Raw genomic sequence first — 20,961 nt, forward strand, 5'->3', positions numbered from 1 at the left:
TTCTGTTAAATCTCCCTCCTCCACCATCATGAAGCACCACCACCCCTTCCCCACACTGCTTCAGGCCATTAATCTCTTACCTCTGCTACGTAGATTTGAATTCCCTATTTAAAGAGATTGGCACAGAGAAAGATTATTGAAACCAACAGCTCCCCTCACCAACCAGGAAGATGAGAACAAGATGCTTCAGCCTCTTGTCCACGTTAACACCATTCACAACCTACTGCCTATTCTAACAGCAAATATCAGGGCAGCAGACTTCACACTCAGCTTTCAGAGACAACTCCCTTCTTTCTGAATTCAGAGTCAACAATCCCATAACTCTGGAGATGAGCTGCAAACGGAGCAGAAGTGAAATCGAAACCCTGGGCAAGGTGTAGCCTGAAATCCGTCTATTGAGAGAGTGAAAGGGAGTGAGGGACTCACCTGAGGGCTTTGCTGGGGTGCCCATGATTTCAGTAATAATTAGGGGTAATGGGGTCAAAGTTGAAAAATAAAGGGATTTTACAAAATATATATATATATATTTTAGAATGAGTGGCAAACTCTACTTGAGTTTTGGTATAGCATTCTGTTCCTATTATTCAAATTGATTTCATTTTTCAATATTTATGCTATTTTATTATTTTTTTCTTAAAGAAGTTGAATTTATTTATTTAAAAAATTTTAGCTGCCCTGGGTCTTTGTTTCAACGTACTGGCTTCTTGTAGTGGTGCAGGGGTGTCTCTAGTTGCAGTGCAGGGGCTTAGTTACCCCATGGCATGTGGGAACTTATTTCCATGACCAGGGATGGAACTCACATCCCCTGTATTGGAAGGCGGATTCTCAACCAGCGGACCTCCGGGGAGATCCCTCAATACTTACTTGTAGGTTTGGATGATTCTGTGATGAAAATCTTTACCGGGGACTCAGTGATTGCTACGAAGATGGACCTCAGAGGGCTGTCCCAGCCAAAGCTGATTTTCCTATGGTAGCCTCTGGAAACACCTGATGCTTAGTAGACAGAGGAAATTAAACTCAGCTTAAAGTATTTGCAGGGAGAGCATCTGAAAGTGCAGAGGCAACATGGTTATGCTGCAATCATACTACTCTAGAATAAGATATGCCTTCCAGTTTAATGCCTCCTTAAAAAACTATGAAAGGCACAGAGACAATGGTGTTTGCTACTTTTTTTGTTTGTTTGTTTGTTTTTGCCACACTGTGCAGCACGTGGGATCTTAGTTCCCTGGCTGGGGATTGAACACATGCCCGCTGCATTGGGAGCATGGAGTCTTAACCGCTGGACCTCCAGAAAAGTCCTGTTTGCTACATTTTTATGCAGCAGCATTTGAACCAATTCATGGTATCCTCAAAGAATGATTAATTTTCCACCCACCTGAACTAGGCTGCAAGTTTTCTCCCACTGTCTATTTGGCCCTTTTTTTTTTTCATACTATTGAATTACTGGCTGAGCTGGGCATCTGGTAGCGGGGTGTGGCCATGTGACCAAGACAGGCCTGCGGTTTACAAGTGAAGGGAGGTGAACCACTTCCTCCTTTGTACTTCTGTCCTTAAGGGGCAATTCCATGACCTTTTTTTGCCCTCTGTTCTGCAGGCTAGTAGGTAGGTGTGATAGAGCAACTGGCTTGAACCATGAGATGGAAACTGTTTGGAGAATGATAGAGGACATGAAAGAATAACCTGGATCTTTGATGATTATATGGCTTCCATTCCAGCCTTGGATTGCCTTCCCAAACTTTCATGTGAAAGAGAAATAACCGACCAGCTTTTTAAAGGCTTAGTTGTTTTAATCTTTCTCTAACAGCAACCAAACCTGTCCTTACTCATGTATTCACATATCAGGCTAGCAGCAGATGCAAACTGTGATCATTTGCCTCAAAAGAAGACTGTCCTCTCTCACCTTTCCTTTTCAACACATAGTCCTTGCGTATTCCTATGGCAATTTCAATACAAATGGTAGGTTTTAATGTCATACTATTGGATTGGCCCAAAAGTTTGTTCTGGTTTTCTGTAAGATGGCTTTCGGTGAGAAAAACCCAGATGAACTTTTGGGCCAACCCGATATTTCAGTGTTATTTGGTTTCTGTAGTATTGAGGCAGCCACTTACCCATAGAAAGCTATGTTTCTATTCTTCTATGATGAATCAGATGACCCAGTGCATTCATCTTCAGATGTTTGTTGAGTGCATGTTCTAAGCTAGACTGAGTCTCTGATTTATGACAAACAAACAAATCTCAGATTTATGTGCATCACATGCAAAGAAAATGCTGTTTTGTATTGAGAATTACTTTAGTTGGCTAAGAGGCAATTTCTAGGAAGAAAAGATAAAGTCTCATGCAAGATTTCAAAATCTCTTTCCAAATTCTCAAATTTCCATTTTTTAAACTTAGCTTACTGTAGTTTGGCTTCCCTCATAGCTCAGTTGGTAAAGAATCCACCTGTAATGCGGGAGACCCTGGTTCAATTCCTGGATCGGGAAGATCTGCTGGAGAAGGGATAGGCTTCCCACTCCAGTATTCTTGGGCTTCCCTTGTGGCTCAGCTGGTAAAGAATCTGCCCACAATGCGGGAAGCCTGGGTTCTATCCCTGGGTTGGGAAGATCCCCTGGAGGAGGGAAAGGCTACCCACTCCAGTATTCTGGTCTGGAGAATTCCATGGACTGTATAGTCCATGTCGGACACAATTGAGTGACTTTCACTTTGTTCACTTTACTATAGTTTAGGCAAGTAACGAACATAGTCGCCCATCAGAAGGATGTTTCATTCAGAATTCCAGCTTTGTGTGGACTTTTAGAAAAAGCAGTAGGATTTCTGTGTGTTCACATACCCAGAAGGATGCAAGAGCTTTATATACCTTGGCTAATGTAGTCCTTACAACATGAGGTGGGTAGTGCACCTTGCTATTATCTCCATTATGTAGATGACAAAACTAACACTCAGAGAGGCTGAGTGACGTGGTAAAGTCTATACACCTAGCAGTGGCACAGTCAAGACTTGAATCCTGATCTGATTCCAGACTCCAAACTCTTAACCCAATTCTATACTGCATATTTACACACATACTTAAAAACCAATGGACTTTTTGTGATGTTTCTAATAGCTTTTTTCTCTGGCTCAGCTATCATGACCCTATTTTTATGTAGCACTTATAAATGTCCTGTTGTTAATGTAAAGAAGTCACAGGCAAGAAGCTGGGAAAATATTCTAATAGTATAGTGATTACATCCATGTTATCAACATGTAGAAATATTTTTTAAATTTTTATTTATTTATTTGGCTTCCCTGGATCTTACTGTCAAGATGTAGAAATATATATATATATATATATATTTAACATTTATTTACTTATTTATTTGGCTGCCCTGGGTCTTAGTTGCAGCATGCTGGATCTAGTTTCCTAACCAGGGATTGAATTTTGGCCCCCTGCACTGGGAGTGTGGAGTCTTAGCCACTGGACCACCAGGGAAGTCCCAACATGTAGAATTATTTGACTTTGGTTGTTTCTGATAGTGGAGGATAACTGGTAGCACTGATAGGATTGAGAGAAGGAATTTAATAGCAACTAGCTTCACTGTAACTAAATTACATCATAATACAGCAATGAATTAAGTTTTTCTAAACTAATATATTAAAAAATTAACATTGTGTTATTACCTCTATGCTCCTACTGATGAGAACATCTTTATAACTCTCATTTCTAAATAAAAAGCCCCCTTGATGACTACACTAATCAAATATTCTTTGTGGGCCAAATATTGGTCTTTCTAAGGTATCCTTTTGGACTGATAGCATTTAGAAACAAGACTAATGAGGAAAGTGAGTATATAAGCTAGAGGATTCATTTTATTCCCTAAATGAAATATAGGTTTAAAGTAATGAGCCTAATTTTCTTATGTGTGAGTGGCTCTGAGGGTGTAGTTCCATAAAAGTTTTAAGTATGACAGTAACAGTAGAATAATTGTAGATTTTTTTTTTAATTTAAATTTTTATATTTCCCCCTCAATGTCCCCCCCCTACCTTTTTAAAAAATTTACAATGGTGTATTAGGTGCATAGCAAGATGATTTAGTTATATATACAAATACATATATTTTTTTCAGATTCTTTTCCCTTGGAGGTTATCATAAAATATTTACCATAGTTCCAAATTGTATAGTTTTAAATTTTTGTTTATTTATTTGGCTGAGCCAGGTCTTAGCTGCAGCATGCAGGCTCTTAGTTGCAGCATGCAGGATCTAGTTTCCCCACCAGGGATCAAACCCGGGCCCCCTATATTGGGAGCGCAGAGTCTTAACCAAAGGAATCATTGGGACACAAAGGTCCTTTGGGATGCTTATTTTTAAAAAGTAACAAATTACAGAAAATGTATTCATTGACAGTAAGACTGGAGAAACAGATGGCTTTCTTTCTGGCTAAAATTCTTCCAGCAACCAAATTGCTTATCTGTTTTTGCCTCAGCTGGTTGCTGAATAACTGGTGGAAACCTGTCCTTTTTCTACTTCTCTAAGTTAAACTTAAAAAAAATCCCAGCAATCTTCCCAGGAATGTTCTGTGCATCCTGAAAAGTTATTGGTCTTCCTGTTTAATTCTCCTGTGTTCTCAGAAATACGTGAGATTTAAAACTTAGTGATAAAGAGACGTGACAGGCATCTGAAGAGGTGACAGAGGCTCAGTTTCCAAAGGGCAGTCTGCAAGACTTTTTTTGTTTTTTTGTTTTTTTCTTTTTTTTTATTTTTATTTTTTTTCTTTTTTTAATTTTAGTTGGGGGCTAATTACTTTACAATATTGTAGTAGTTTTTGCCATACATTGACATGGATCAGCCATGGGTTTACATGTGTTCCCCTTCCTGGACCCCCCTCCCACCTCCCTCCCCATCCCATCCCTCTAGGTCATCCCATTGCCCCAGCCCTGAGCATTTGTCTCATGCATCAAACATGGAATGGAGTTCTGTTTCACATATGATAATATACATGTTTCAATGCTATTCTCCCAGAACGTCCCACCCTCACCTTCTCCCTCAGAGTCCATAAAATTGTTCTATGCATCTGTGTCTCTTATTCTGTCTCGCATATAGGGTTAACTCTCATTTCAAATGTGAGACAACAGTGCTGTCTGCCCATGTGAATATCCAAGACCAACAAATGACAGCCCAAGAGAACAGAGTCTGATAAAAATGAAGTTGATTGCCCGGAGCCACCTGCCAGCTGAAATCTGTTGATAAGCGCTCCATAAATTGTAATATGAACAGCTCATCCTCCAGTTTCAGAGGGGAGCCAGCTACACCCACCACACAGATAACAGTCTTAGGTTCTCCAGTCTGGAGGGAAAAGGTTATAAATAAGTCTCTTCTTTCTCCTTAACCTAGCTGCTGTAAAAGGAAACTGGCAAATCAGTGACATTGATCACCCACATCGATCCTGGTTTCTGCAACCTAAGAGTGGAAACCAACCGTGCAAACTCTTTCCGAGTCACAGAACAGTGTCTAATCAGTGTCACGTCGACACCATTAATCACTGTTCCTAGGTCCAGAGGATCCTTTGGTTAATGGTGTGACTTCCTGAGCTGGACTTCTCACTATCGGCAGGATTTATGCCTCATTATTCTCTTGGCTCAAGAGTTCCTCACATTTCATAAGGTTTTCCTCTTCCCACAGGATGAGGAGGAAGAGGACAACTCCCATTCTGTGTTGTGCTTTGTTTTTTCCTTTGAATTGTGAGTGATCTCTGCTCTTCACCCTTGTAAGCCATGGCTGTAATTGATGGGTTCCTGGATTTATTAGTTCAATTAAGGCTCTGTCTACATGACGCTAACTGGTAGGTTTGGTCTAGTTCCTGATGGAAGTGGTGAGTTGGGTGATGAAAAGGAATGACCTGATTGCTGCTCAGTTGACTAGAACCTGTCCAAGTGGCCCCTGAACTGTGAGGAAATAACCAGGGAACATTCTGTGATGGTGTGATGGAAAGGAAATCTGAAGCCTTTTCAAAATATCTCCTTGACAGGAAGTCTTTTGCACTCCCTAATTCTATGGCATAGCAATTCTAGTCTTGTTTCTGCCAAGTATAGCTACCTGTCTATTATTTTATGTTAACCAGCTATATATGTATGCATGCTAAGTCAATTCAGTTATGTCTGACTCTTTGCGACCCCATGGACTGTAGCCCGCCAGGTTCCTCTGTCTATGGGATTCTCCAGGCAAGAATACTGGAGTGGGTTGCCATGCCGTCCTCCAGGGGATCTTCCCAACCCACAGATCGAACCCGTGTCTCACGTCTCCTGCATTGGCAGGCAGGTTCTTTACCACTAGTGCCACCTGGGAAGCCCATTAACCAGCTATGGGTTGTCAGTAAAATGTGAGTTTTGGGGAGGTCAATCATAACAACCCCTTTTAATGAATTCCTGGTCCACCAAGTTATTTGGATATGATGTCATAAGCTATCTGACCTGAGGGAAACACTCAGGTTGGAAAAGTGAGTTAAAACCAACAGAAATGCTATAGCAGACACTGTAGGTAGCCTATTACCCTATCATTTCCCTAGACTTCCACACTCACAGAACCCGAGCAGACTGATGTATTCAGGGCCAAAGTGCTTGGTGGGTGTTCCCAGCCTCAGGAATGAACATTGACACTGCAAGTCCGTTTCCCTTGCCTGTTCCAGGAATACATGGATTCAGACATGTGACATAAGGAATCAAATATCTGGAGAAGGAATTGGCTGGAGGTTTTGAGAAAGTTTTGTGCTCTGTGAAAAGTCAATATGGGAGGAATAACCATCGTTTTCCACCTCTGGACAAGCTTCTGTGATGAGGTGACTTTGGAAGCTGCTGTACCAGTCTTGCCACTTTTGGTGGGAAATGAAGAGTGGGTGGAAGTTCTAACAAGTTGAGGATGGAAAATTGACAGAAACACATTCATTGAAGGACTAATTATCCTAGAACCACCATTCCTTGGGTTTTTTGAAAAATTATATGGGATAATGAACCCCTTATTGTACCCCTAATACACCCCTAATGTACCATTATTTGAGTTTTCTGCAACTTACAGCTGAAAAACATTCCAACAGATCTAAGCATGAAACCAGGGTAATATCACCGTTGAAAGCATGATGTCATGCTCTGAAACCTTCAACAAAACTGATCCTCTTGGCTCTGATATGAGTTGAAGCTCTCTCAAAGAAGCCCTATCAAAGAAAAAAAATTTAAGTTCTGGATTAAATATCAGGAATCAGAGGAGACACACATAAATTCAGAGAGGAAGTCAAATCTAGAACTTGATCGTGAGGGCAAAAATGACGTTGATTCTTACTGTGAAGACTGAAATATACACATTATGCTAAGTGAAAGAGGTCAGACACAGAAAGCACATACTGTGACAACTCCTTTATATGAAATGTCTGGAATAGGCAAGTCCACAGAAACAAAAGCGCATTTGTGTTTGCCAGGGCTGGGAGTTGGGTGGGCTGTGGGAAGGCATTGGGGGGCAAAACAGTACCGGATTTCCTTTTTGGATGATGTAAATATTCTGGAACTAGATAGTGGTGATGGTTGCATAACACTAAATGCACAGTCACTAAATTATATACTTAAGATTATTTCATGGCAAAGTTTGTTATGTGTGGTTTTACCACAACCAAAACATTTTCAAAGAAACATGAAATAAGCATAGAGCAACAGCGATGAGATAAAAAGGGGCACTCCTGTTCATGAACTAAATTCATCCAGTCTTTGAAAAAACTTCAGTTTAAAAAGGGTTGTTTTCTCCCACCTTTTAAGATAAATGGTGGCTATTGACAAAATACATTGTCAGTTGATTGATTATTTGTCATGTCCTAAGGGCTACCAATCAGCTGTGAAACATTTATTACGTCCCTGTCTACACCAGGACTGACCTAAGCTCTGAAAGAGAAGTGAAGAGTTGCTTAAGAAAAACCTGTCTGAAAACAAAATTTTGATTCTGTTGATTAAGCCTCTTTCATGGATAAAAGCCATGCTTATACAAATAAAAAGAGTTACCAGCTCTCAATGGAACAGAGTAAAATATTTAGCTCTAGTTGGAAGTATGAAATTTTGATTGATGTGACCAAGTTCTAGAGAAAAGTGGGGATCAATGTTGCCAATATTTTATGCAGTCTGTTAGGGTAAAGCTATAGTTTCAGTTCCAGTTAGTTCAATATGGTTGTCCAATAGAGAAAGAATCTGAGATACTTAGTTGAAGATAAGCTGTCCTTTCACTGTGTATTACAGGATCAATGTCATTACTAATATCCCTGTTACTCTGCGTACTGCAGCTGTCGATTAAACAACTGAATAAGTTCAATTATCATTACTTAATTGAGACACACATTACATATTTGAAGCAGTTACTACTTCTTATTTTTCAATGAGGGTGAATAATTTTACTCCCCCAAAACATTTCTTTTGGAACACAACTGAAAAAGTAAGTCAATAAGAAGTGGAGAGATTGTTTGGAGAATTGGGCTTCCAGATTGGGCTGGAAGTATGAGTAGGTACATCTTCAAATGTGTACTTGGTTTTTAATAATCCCTCTTTCAAAGGGTGCATGTTGTGGCTTCCTAAATGTGGATCCATTCTTGGTGGACATACATTATCTTTGTTAATTTTTTGGTACATTGATTAAGTCTTATCTTTTTCTGTCTCTGTTTCATCATTTCTCTGTCTCTTTCTCAAGATTTGTGCAAACTGAAGAAGCCTGGAGGGAAATAAGTGTTGTGCCTTAGATGTATGTGTGTGTGTGTGTATGGGTGCGTGCTCAGTCGTATCCAACTCTTTGCGACCCCATGGTCTATAGCCGGCCAGGCTCCTCTGTCCATGGAATTTTCCAGGCAAGAATACTGGAGTGGGTAGCCATTTCTTACTCCAAGGGATATTCCCAACCCAGGGACTGAATCTGCATCTCTTGCATCTCCTGCATTGGCAGATGGATTCTTTATCACTGAGCCACCTGGGAAGCCCCGCCTTAGATGTAGGGCAGAGAAAACTATTTATTGCCTGTAATGGGTGTGTTCTCTTAGCTCTTACAAGGAAGACACCTTTAATTAGAATTGATCTTGGGATGAGGTCCTTTTATAGAGCGTGAACTCCTGTAGGTCAGAGACTAGTTAAACATAAGATTGGAGATTTCAGTGGCTTTGGGAGAGACTTTAGTGGAGTGGCTTTATTCCTTCTTGCTTTGCTACACTGTATGCTGAGGAGATCCTGTGAGATTGGATTTCTAATTTTGGGGGGTTTATCAAAAGGGAACAGGGAAATTTCAGAGTGGGAGATTCACACCCAGTCTTTTAGTAATTTTCCAGCAGGCTACACTGAGCTCTGGTCATAAATCTCAGAAGATGGTTTCCTTCCCTCTGCTGGCAACCAGCCTTGTTTCCTCAGACCCTTAATCGGTGGAGAGCATCCCCAAACCTTTGCTTCCCCTCCTCCTCTGAATCTCGAGGTCTCACAGAGTGGGAGAAAGTACAGCTGACAATCTCTGTTTTCTCTTGCGTAGGATGAACCTCCCTTTGATCTCGACTCTTGACTTTATGGCAGCCAGCCACATCCCGGAAGGAAGAAGCAGGACAAGAGTTGGGGCAAGTCATATTTATTTTAGAGGACCCCAAACAGGCAGGGAGAACGTTCAAATATGAACAGATATACATACCATGGAGCAGAGCAGTGCAAAAATCTGCAAAATGTGATTCAAAAAAAGACATCCTTGAAAGGTTTGAAAATCCTAGAATGTCATCTTTCAAGGGACCAGAAACATTATTAGGAAGAACGCACGACCCAAGATCAGTTGCTTTTATGAGATCGTGTGATGGCTAGGGGAAGGGTGGACAGAAATCAAAGGATTTGCCTTTCCTATTGGCATGGTTTCCAGTCCCCTATTTCCCTACTTGTTGTGATAATTGGACTGGACTCATGTCTTACTCCTTGCAGAGCCAACACCAACACTGGAATTAGGAATGCATATTAGGCAGTGCCTTCTCCCAAGCAGCTGCCTCATGTCTTGTTTAGAGAGCATCACCTTCTATAAATCAACAGGAAAATATCCCTACCTGTCTCCTGGAGCAAAGGGTAGCTCAGTAACCGCCTTCCTATGAAGTGGAACTGAAATCCTGCACACGTGCCCCAAAGGGCCTGGCTCCTGGTCCTCAGCTGGCCATCTATTTGCTGGAAAACAGGACCACCTTCGCTCTGGGGGGCACAGATGGGTAGGCATTTTGCTTTTAGATCAGGCCAGGGCTGTATGTTGTTTTCGGTGGGACAGTACTTAAACTGCAAACACCCGATTCTAGTTAAGGAAGTCTTTCTTTGGAAAATATTTGTTATCCTGGGAAGGTGATGTGCAGCTTCTATGCCTCCCATCATTCACCTTTGAGTTAAAATTTGGAGTTGTTGTTGTTCAGTCACTCAGTTGTGTCCAACTCTTTGCTACCCCGTGGACTGCAGCATGCCAGGCTTCCCTGTCCTTCAACATTTACCAGAGCTTGCTCAAACTCATGTCCGTTGAGTTGGTGATGCCATTCAACCATCTCTTCCTCTGTTGTTCCCTTCTCCTCCTGCCTTCAATCTTTCCCAGCAGGGTCTTTTCTAATGAGTCATCTCTTTGCATCAGGTGGCCAAAGTATTGGAACTTCAGCTTCAACATCAGTCCTTCCGATAAATATTCAGGATTGATTTCCTTTAGGATTGCCTAGTTTTATCTCCTTGCAGTCCAAGGGACTCCCGAGAGTCTTATCCAACACCACAGTTCAAAAGAATAAATTCTTCAGCACTCAGCCTTTTTTATGGTCCAACTCTCACATCCATATAAGACTACTGGGTTTGGAGAACCTTCAAAAATCTTGGAAAGTATAAGCTCTCTTTTCTCTTATCTAATTTGGTTGAGTGATCCTTTTTCTTCATCTGGACCAGCTAACACTGTGAATAGTGCTAAAAGATTTTCCTTTTGTGGCTCTCTGATAAGCCAAATTGATGAGCAAATTGATGAATATGGAGTAAGGTGGCTTGAGTTGAAATTGAAGGTAAATAATTCACCTTCAATGACTTATGGAAGTGAATGATTGTTAAAGAGAAGCTCCTTTAAGTGATACCAAAGGATTATTGATATATAGGATTATTATTGTATAGTTTTAAATAATCTCTATGATGTAAATTACCCTAACATTGCATTTTTCTTTGAGTACTATACAGAAATGTATTTCTATGGGAAGGGAGGTGGGAGGGGGGTTCTGGAAGGGGAACAAATGTACACCCATGGCGGATTCATGTCAATGTATGGCAAAACCAACACAATATTGTAAAGTAAAAAAATAGATAAATAAATAAATTAAAAAAAAGAAAAAAAAGAAATGTATCTCTATAAGTACATCTAATTTCTAATTTAATAAAATAAATAATATTTAGGTGAAGCATCAAGGTGTCCCTTTTCCTTAATCCTTGGTAAACAGAAAGAAAAAGTCTTATGAACCCGATATTCATTGCATCTTCACTGCAAGCAATTTCTTTGCTTTCAATAAAACTATCTGAATATGAAGAAATCATTGTACACAAACACTGGAAAGTTTGATAGGTTGCAGGATAAAAGTTCATTAGCTTTATAAATGTATTGAATGTGAGGTTAAATTTAGTAGCAAGAACCCACAAGTTTATTTTCTTTTTTATACTGCTATTATAGTTATAAGTATTTATTCTATCAATATGTATTCTCTGTAGAACATTTAAAAAATTCAGAAAATAACAAGAAAAGAATAAATATCCTGGGACTTGCCTGGTGGTTCAGTGGCTGAGACTTTGCACTCCCTATTTAGGGGACCCAGGTTTGATCCCTGGTTTCATGAAACTAGATCCCACATGCCACAGCTGAGAGTACACATTCTGCAATTAAAGATCTCACATGCTGCAATGAAGATGATCATGTGTGCTACAACTAAGATCTGTCTCAACCAAATTAAATATTTTTTAAAGTGAATTTATGAAGAGAAGAATAAATATCCCTAAAAACAAAAATTTCCAGAGATTAAACACTACTAAAATGTTGGTATACTGCTTTCCGGTCTTAATATATAGTTTATATGTATATCATAAATATTATATATTCTCTGATATGCATATATGTATTGTACATATATAATGCATATGTGTTGTTGTTGTTGCTGTTGTTCAGTCGCTAAGCCATGTCTGACTCTTTGTGATCCCATGGACTGTAACATGCCAGGTTCCTCTGTCTTCCACCATCTCCTGGAGTGTGCTCAAACTCATGTCCATTGAGTCAGTAATGCTATCTAACCATCTCATCCTCTGCTGCCCCCTTCTCCTTTTGTCTTCAGCCTTTCCCCAAATCAGGGTGTTTTCCAGTGAGTCAGCTCTTTGCATCAGGTGGCCAAACTATTGCAGCTCTAGCTTTAGCAGCAGTCTTTCCAATGAATATTCAGGGTTAATTTTCATTAGGATTAACTGATTTGATCTCCTTGCTGTCCAAGGGACTGTCAATAGTCTGTCCACCACCACAATTAGAAAGCATTAATTCTTTGGCGCTCAGCTTTCTTTACGGTCCAAGTCTCATTTTCATGCATGACTATTGGAAAAACCATAGCTTTGACAATATGGACCTTTGTTGGCAAAGAGTTTTTTCTGCTTTTTAATATGCTGTCTAGGTTTGTTATAGCTTTCCTTCCAAGGAGCAAGCGTCTTTTAATTTCATGGCTGCAGTCACGAGCCACAGTGATTTTGGAGCCCAAGAAAAGAAAATTTGTCATTGTTTCCACTTTTTCCCCTTCTATTTGCCATGAAGTGATGGGACCAGATGCCGTGATCTTAGTTTTTTTTTTTTAATGTTGCGCTTCAAGCCAGTTTTTTCACTTTTCTCTTTCACCCTCATCAAGAGGCTCTTTAGTTCCTGTTCACTTTCTGCCATTAGAGTGGTATCATCTGCATATCTGAGATTATTGATATTTCTCCTGGCAGTCTTGATTCCAACTTGTGATTCATCCAGCTGGCATTTCATACAATGTACTCTGCATATAAACTAAATCAGCAGAGTGACAATATACAGCCTTGTTGTACTCCTTGCCCAATTTGGAACTAGTCTGTTGTTCCATGTCTGGTTCTAACTGTTGCTTTGACCTGATACAGGTTTCTCAGGAGACAGGAAAGATGGTCTGGTATTCCCTTCTGTCTAAGAATTTTCCACAGTTTGTTTTGATCTACATAGTCAAAGGCTGAAGTGTAGTTAATGAAGCAGAAGTAGATGTTTTTCTGGAATTCTCTTGCTTTCTTTATGATCAAACGAATTTTGGCAATTTGGTCTCTGATTCCTCTTCCTTTTCTATACCCAGCTTGTACATCTGAAACTTTTCAGTTTGTGTACTGCTGAAGCCTAACTTGAAGGCTTTTGCACATAATCTAGCTAGCATGTGAAATGAGTGCAATTGTATAGTAGTTTGAACATTCTTTGGCATTGTGTTTCTTTGGGATTGAAATGAAAACTGACCTTTTCCAGTGGCCACTGTGGCTACTTCTGAATTTTCCAAATTTGCTGGCATATTGAGTGCAGCACTTTAATAGCATCACCTTTTAGGATTTTAAATAGCTCAGCTGGAATTCCATCACCTCCACTAGCTTTGTTCATAATAATGCTTACTAAGGCCCACTTGACTTCAGACTCCAGGATGTCCGGCTGTAGATGAATGACCACACCATTGTGGTTATTTGGGTCATTAAGATCTTTTTTGTATAGTTCTTCCATGTTTATCCATATAATTACAAAATTTAGCTTATACCTTATATATAATTTTGTGTCTTATTATTTTCATAACCTTGTAGTGCTTTTCAATTATTATTTAATTTTCAAGAACATTTTGGTAATTATGGATTGCATAAAGTCATGTGATGAAATACCTATGTTCTAGTATATTGGTCTATATTCCCTTCTATTGCTTTATTATGTATTATTTAAACTGTGTTTTCCATTCAACTAATCAAACATGTGTGTAAAGATTTCTTCCACCAATGCTATTATTTAGTCATCTTTACTCTCCTGGTTCCTGACTCTATAAATCATGGGCTTATATCAACCGCTTTCCAATCCTTAGTAATCTCCAGGAAATCTAGTAAGTGTTCCGAGAGTTCAGTCATTAGTTACTTTCTCTTACTCATGTGAGCAACATGGTATTTAGCTTCTGGGTGGTTTGTTTCAGTGCGGTGGAATAGTTTGTAGCTTATTCTGTTATCAGAGCTGTCACCTCTCTAAAGTGTTCCCCAGCTGGGAAAAATCTTCTTTGTCTTTTTTCCTCTAAAAAGACAGCAGAAAATGAAACATTTTACCAAGCTGTTTTATACATTAAACAATTTTTTATATATACATCTCCCCTTTTAGATTGCTTTATTTTAAACAAAGTTAAATTATCTGGATGAAAAATAGAAATTCACTGTACTCTACAGATTTGGCGCTTTAAAAAGAACTTGTCCAGAAATTTTAAGGTATTTGTGAAATTTGTCTGAATAATTTAAAGAAATAAAAGAGTTGAAGTTTTCATACTTCTCCGTATGCACTATCATTGTATTGATGTAATTGTTTTCCTTGTCTTTCATTTTTTCAAAAGATATTTTATTGCCATGGAACTTTTGTGGTTACAAAACAGGGATGCTCAAAGAGCATCATTTTCCAGGGTCCAAAGCAGTCTAGGCTGTCCTCTCTCATCACTGAGCTCCTGTCTGCTGGCTGGAGCTCTTTAGGGCCTTTTGATTTCAGGTTGAATTGTATATTGGACGTTTTAAGGGAATTTGACTGTAGACAGACTGAAGCAGTTGTTCTGCCATTCGTGGTGTGTGAGTCTAATTATTGCCACTTTCTTGACCAGCCAATCTGGGAATGGCTGGATTGAATGCCTCACGGAGAGAGCTCATCCTAGGAAATGAGGTCTGGCTGGAGCCTTGCCAAACAACTGTCTAAAGGTTAGGAAACTAAACTTACAGTCATGGGTCTGCCATTTGGCTGTGTGGCCTTGGGCAAAACACTGACTTCCCTGAGATTTAATTTTTTCCTCTGTAAAATGGGAAGATTGATACTGTTGTGCCTACTTTCTAGAGTTATGGTGAGAATTCAATGGGAAGATGAGTGGAAAGGCACTTTGTAAAGCACACAGTCCTAGACAATTCTGGGGTTAAAGTTATTGTTGTATAAAGTGTGATAGAGTTAAAGTGGCTGTAAGAACATGTGCATGATCAACTAGATCCAACTATGATTCAACTAGACTTCTATTGTGCAAGTTACAATTTACATTCTGTAAGTTATATTTATGTCATGAGAGTATGTGCTTTTGAGTTGCCTAAATGGTAGTTGTTCATCCAGGTAGACTAAGATATATTGAGATATGCCTGGGTTTGTAAAGACTCATTTCATTTGCAATGGATGCTTTCAGAAGAAAAACATCTAGAATCCTACTATTCCGAGAATGAACACTTTATTAGTGATGAATCTCGGTTGGAAGATAGACTCAGAAGTCAGGTGGATGTATAGGGAATAATTCCCCTTTGCTGTGGGAGGAGAATTATTGGGAGAAGCTGGCTTGGGGTCTGTAGCCTAATGGGATTGCTAAATTTTCATGTGAAATTTGGGGTACTTCTTTATAGGCTATTGGAACAACTCCAAAACCATAGACCTCCCTCACAAGGTAGACTGCTTCCTCTTAGCAGAGAGCAGGTCACAACATAAGTCTTTAGGAAGAAAATGAAGGACCTGTGGTGGAATGTTGAGTTCCTTCTTCAAAACACACTGATAAGATATGTCATGCAGGTGAGAAGAGTGAGGGACGAGAGAAGAAAAGAGATAGGATCCTCCATGTTTATGTTCCCTGCCTAGTTGGGAAATGTGGACCAATATTTGTCACACATAACTATGCACCCTTGTCCTCTGGAAAAGAATGAACATAATGTGCAGCAAGACCAGGAGTGTTCCCCTGATGGAGGCCCCTCCACATGGAAACATGTAGAGTAGGAAAGAAGAGTTTCATTTAACACAGGGCTAAGCTGGTGCCTCGTATCAAAGCAAGGGTTTGGAATACTCCTTAGGTTATAATCACAGGCTCAAGGACAAGCCACCAGAGAACCATACACTATTAGGGATGGAAGAACATTTTGAGATTAACTGTGAATTTTTCCTTAGTTCCTTTCCACTCCAGTTAAATTGCATTATAAAGTTTGTGATTGACTTCATTAAGGGTGACATTTCCCTATGTTCATTTAACTAAAAAGAATTTTCTTTATCATTTCTTAACATGCTTTTTATGTCACTTTCCATATTAGCACTGAACAATCCTTCATTTTATGAGGGATCCTAATGTCAACAGAAGTAAGTCGTGTGAGATCAGATGATAGATTATGTCTGGAGTCCACAAGGCCACTTAGTTTTTATTTGTTAAAATTTAGGAAGTTCATAATTCTGTATTTTATAAAGGAAGCCTCCCTAACTGTAATTTCCTTCATCAAGCAATGGTTATATGGAGAGCCAATGCCTTTTCTGTGATTTTATTTTATTTTCCCTAAAAGTCACTTAACCATTAAATTTGACGTTCTTAATTAAGGAACTCACTTGAGTCCGATGAACTCCTTGCTCCTCTTCTAAAAGATGTACTATTGGGTTAGCCAAACATTTGTGCAGGTTTTTATATAAGATGGGAAAACCCAAATGAGATTTTTGGCCAATCCAGTATTTAAAATGGTGTCTGTGAAATAATGAACCGATGTCTGAAGTTTCCACACAGTGGTCTGGCCAAAGCCCTGCAATCCTGGTTACCCCTGATTGAAGGAAGACCTCTTCAAGGGCTCCAGGAGCTCATGAAAACTCTTTGAGGGAAAGGCCGTGTCTTATAAGACTTCCCTGATGGCTCAGCAGCAAAGATCATGGGTTCGATCCCTGGGTTGGGACGATCCCCTGGAGGAGGAAATGGCAACCCACTCCAGTGTTCTTGCCTAGAGAATCCCATGGACAGAGGAGCCTGGTAGGCTACAGTCCACAGGGTTACAAAAAGTCAGACATGACTCAGCATGCAGGAATGTACATAGAATGATTGAATAGTTTGTTTGGCTAATGGAAGTTAAGGGAATCCTCTGGAGGAAAGGAAGGAGAGGGGGAAATGAACAGAGAAATCAAAGAGGGGAAGAAGTTGTGGAGAGGAGAAACGAAACAAAAAGAAGTTGGGGTGGTTTTGAAACGTATCTGCGTGTTCTGTGACACTCTTCCCATTGAGGGGCTAAGACACTGCCTCTCTTCAGGTTCAGCCTTTTCTGTTTCATGCTGATCATTTGCAGTTAATGTCTGATGTCTCCTCTTTATGTCTCCTGTAGAGGTGACCAGACTAGTCTTCCTAAAGCACAACTCTAATTATTCTCTGGCCCAAACATTCACCCTCTCTCATTATTTCCTGGACCCAGCGAGGGTGGTGCCTTGTAAGCCCAATTCTTTTGGCATCCACTGCTCCCACAGCAACAGCCACGCTACAGCTAAAGGTATGGCTGGGTAAGATATGAATTTAGTTCCCAGGTTATAACTGGTGCCACATAACCTGACAAGTTCTCATGGGCAAGTCATCCTGGGCATTAAAAGAGGGTGACAATGGATGTGGGCGAAGCAGTCTCAGCCCCAGGAAATGTCTAATGAAACACATGTCCTCCTAACAGTGGATTGGCATTTCATTGTGCTGAGGTCAGGACAATTTGTGTGTGTCAAAGCCATGTTCCCCAGTGAGTCACCTGGATGGTCATCCAGGGGCAACGCAGCGTAACTGAGACAGGGCATTGCATTATGCTAACATCATAGGTTGGTCAAGATGGCCTTACCTGAGGCTTAAAGGATGGACTCAGAGACTATAAAGTAGTGATTCTAAGACAGCGGCTCCGTGACCTTGAAGAAAGGAGGATTTCCTGTTAAGCCAGGACTCTGGGCCAAAGCTGACCACCCACTGTCATCAAACTTCCCCTGGGGAGAAAAGCAGCATCGCCGCCTCCCAGCCCTCTGAGCAGCAGCCTGGCCTCTGAGCTTCTGCCTGCTGCTCTCAGAATGCTTGAGGAGGAAACAGCTGCCCTGAACTTTGAATGTGGCTAATAGCATTCTAATGACTTGCTCACCAGAGGCCGGCCCCATCACCCGCCTTGATTAGTGCTGGAAGTTGGGAGTCTGGATGCTGGCTTCCTGCAGGCGAGGCTGGGAGGCTGAGCTACAGCCAGCAATTCATGGAGGTCACTAGGTTGGCGTCCTCCTCTGTGTTTTCCTGTCCCCTGAAGCAGCATTTTGAATAAACAGCTCTTTCTTCTCACAAACCAAGAAATGAAAAATACTTCTGGGGTCCTACTCACTGCTTGCCAGATTCTGTTTTCTGCACCCCTTTCTTGCATTCTCTTGCATTTCTGCCTTTTTGGGGAGTGTATCATTGAGACTAACAGGAGTTGGGCAAATAGGCCACAAGTTTCATATGATTCCATTTGAGAATGGTCTTAGTTACAGGAATCTCATCTGTGTTTGGAAAAATTGTTTTCTTAAAGGACTTTTCCTTGCAGCAATCAAGATTTAAAAAATTCCACAGAGAAATATTTCCATTCCTGGTCATGCTTGATACCATGCATCACTTAGAACTGAATGAACATAATTAAAACAAGCAGGAGATTCAAATACACGTGGAAATATCAGGACTTCTGAGCACCAGCACAGGGATATAAAATTGGCATTTCTCATTAGCCTCTGTTCTTTTTTCCTAGTTTTACTGACTCCATCAAGGACTCCACACGTTCATGCAAACAACAGGCATGCGTGTACTCCTCAAACATGCAGTTCCCTAACTACAGACAAACTCCCCAGATTTTTGATGATGATTTCTTTAGAACAAACAAACATAAGACACTTGGAGGAAAAAAATTCCTGAAATGTAAATAACATTTTGAATACCAGTCTGGCTGCTGCATGATTAGAAATCATTCTGTTTTCTTGTTTACTCCATGTTCATCACTTAGAAACCACTAAGTAAGTCATATACTCACCCAGCTTTCTCTTTGAAGGTGATGTAGGTGACTTTTGCTTTTTCACTGTATGTGTGCATCCAGAGGTAAGGGAAATCTGGTATTTTTTCATCCTCTGGTCTTTTGGTTCATGCTTTCTGAACTAAACAGCAATAATTCCATTTTCTTGAGTGTAAAATTTATTTGGATGCCCCCGCTGCTGTCATCCTCATCTAAGCAAGCATTGTTTCTTGCCTGGATGAGGAAGAGTCCGTACAACTGGTCTCATTCTGATTCTCCTATCGTCCATTGTCCATATAGTAACAAGAGAAATAAACAAAGCAAAATAAATATAAAAACTAACCCACAAAAGCCCCAAGAAATTAAATTATGGAGTTCTTTCTTGAAACTGCCCCATGGCTTTCCACCAAACTCCAATTCAAATTCCTTACCATGGCTGACGAGGTCTTACCTGAGTTGACCCCTGCTTTTCCCTCTGATTTACCTGTAAAGAGTTTGTTTTTTTTTAACATTTGAGTTTTAATAAATGTATTATATTTGTGGGCCTCACACGTGGTGCTAGTGGTAAAGAACCTGCATGCCAATGCAGGAGATGTAAGAGATCTGGGTTTGATCCCTGCGTCAGGAAGATTCCCCTGGAGGAGGGCATAGCGGCTCACCCCAGTATTCTTGCCTGAAGAATCCCATGGACAGAGGAGCCTGGTGGGCTACAGTTTACAGGGTTGCAAAGAGCCGGACATGACTGAACTGACTTAGCATGCACACATTATATTTGCAACTCTCATCGTAATCCATTTTTAGAACATTTTTATCATGTCAAAAAATTATCATGAGACCATGTACTGTAAATCTCTACTCTTTCCTCCAGTAAAGCACAGATTCTACTTTCTAGCTCTATAAATTTAACTGTTCTGGATAGTTTGTATAAATGGGATCATTAAGTATGCAGGCTTTTGCATCTGGCTTCTTTAATTTAGCATCATGTTTTTGAGCTTCATCCATGTTATGACATGCATCACTACTTCATTTGTTTTGTTGCTGAACAATGTCCCTTTGTATGGGTGTACCACTTCTTGTTTATCCATTCACCTCTTGTTGGGCACAAAGATTGCTTCCAGTTTCTGACTATTATGAATAATGCTGGTATGAGCAGTTACATGCAAGTCTTTCTGTGGATGCACGTTTTCATTTTTCTTGGCTACATCCCTAAGAGTGTTTCTATGGGAGGCTGTTAACTTTTAAAGAAACTGCCAAGCTGATTTCCCAAGTGGATGTACCATTTTACATTCCTATCAGCAATGTGTGAGAGTTCCTGTTGCTCCATGTCCTTGCCAGTATTTTATCTATGATTATAGTCATTTTAGTGCTTTTTCTGCACCTCTTAAGAGGATCATGTGAATTTTCTCCTTTGTTAATAATATATATTACGTTATTTTTGGATGTTAAACAAACATTGCATTCCTGGGGTAAATCTCATTTGGTCATGGTGTATAATTCTTATATGTAGCTGGGTTCACTTTGCTAATATTTTGTTAAGGCTTTTAGTGTCTCTATTCTTTAAGGATTTTTTTTCTTGTGGTATTTTTTTGTGGCTTTGGTGTCAGGGTAATGCTGACCTTGGGACTTCTTAGGTGGTTAAGCAGTAAAGAATCCGCCTGCCAATGCAGGAGACACAGGAGTTGAAGATTCGATCCCTGGGACAGGACAATTCCCTAGAAAAGGAAATGGCAACCCATTCCAGTATTCTTAGCTGAGAAATCCAATGGACAGAGGAGGCTGGCAGGCTATAGCCCATGGTGTTGCAAAGACTCAGACACATCTGAGTGACTTAGCACACACACTGTAGCAACTATCAAGTCTGACTTTCTTTCCTTCTAAAACTTTTTTTTCTTTAGTAACTCACCTGGATTGAATCTGTGAATTCTATCCCTCCTTCCCTGTGTGGACCCT

This window comes from Giraffa tippelskirchi, chromosome 13 (assembly GCF_054371585.1).
Source record: "Giraffa tippelskirchi isolate mGirTip1 chromosome 13, T2T-mGirTip1v1.2.pri, whole genome shotgun sequence".
Classification (NCBI taxonomy): Eukaryota; Metazoa; Chordata; class Mammalia; order Artiodactyla; family Giraffidae; genus Giraffa; species Giraffa tippelskirchi.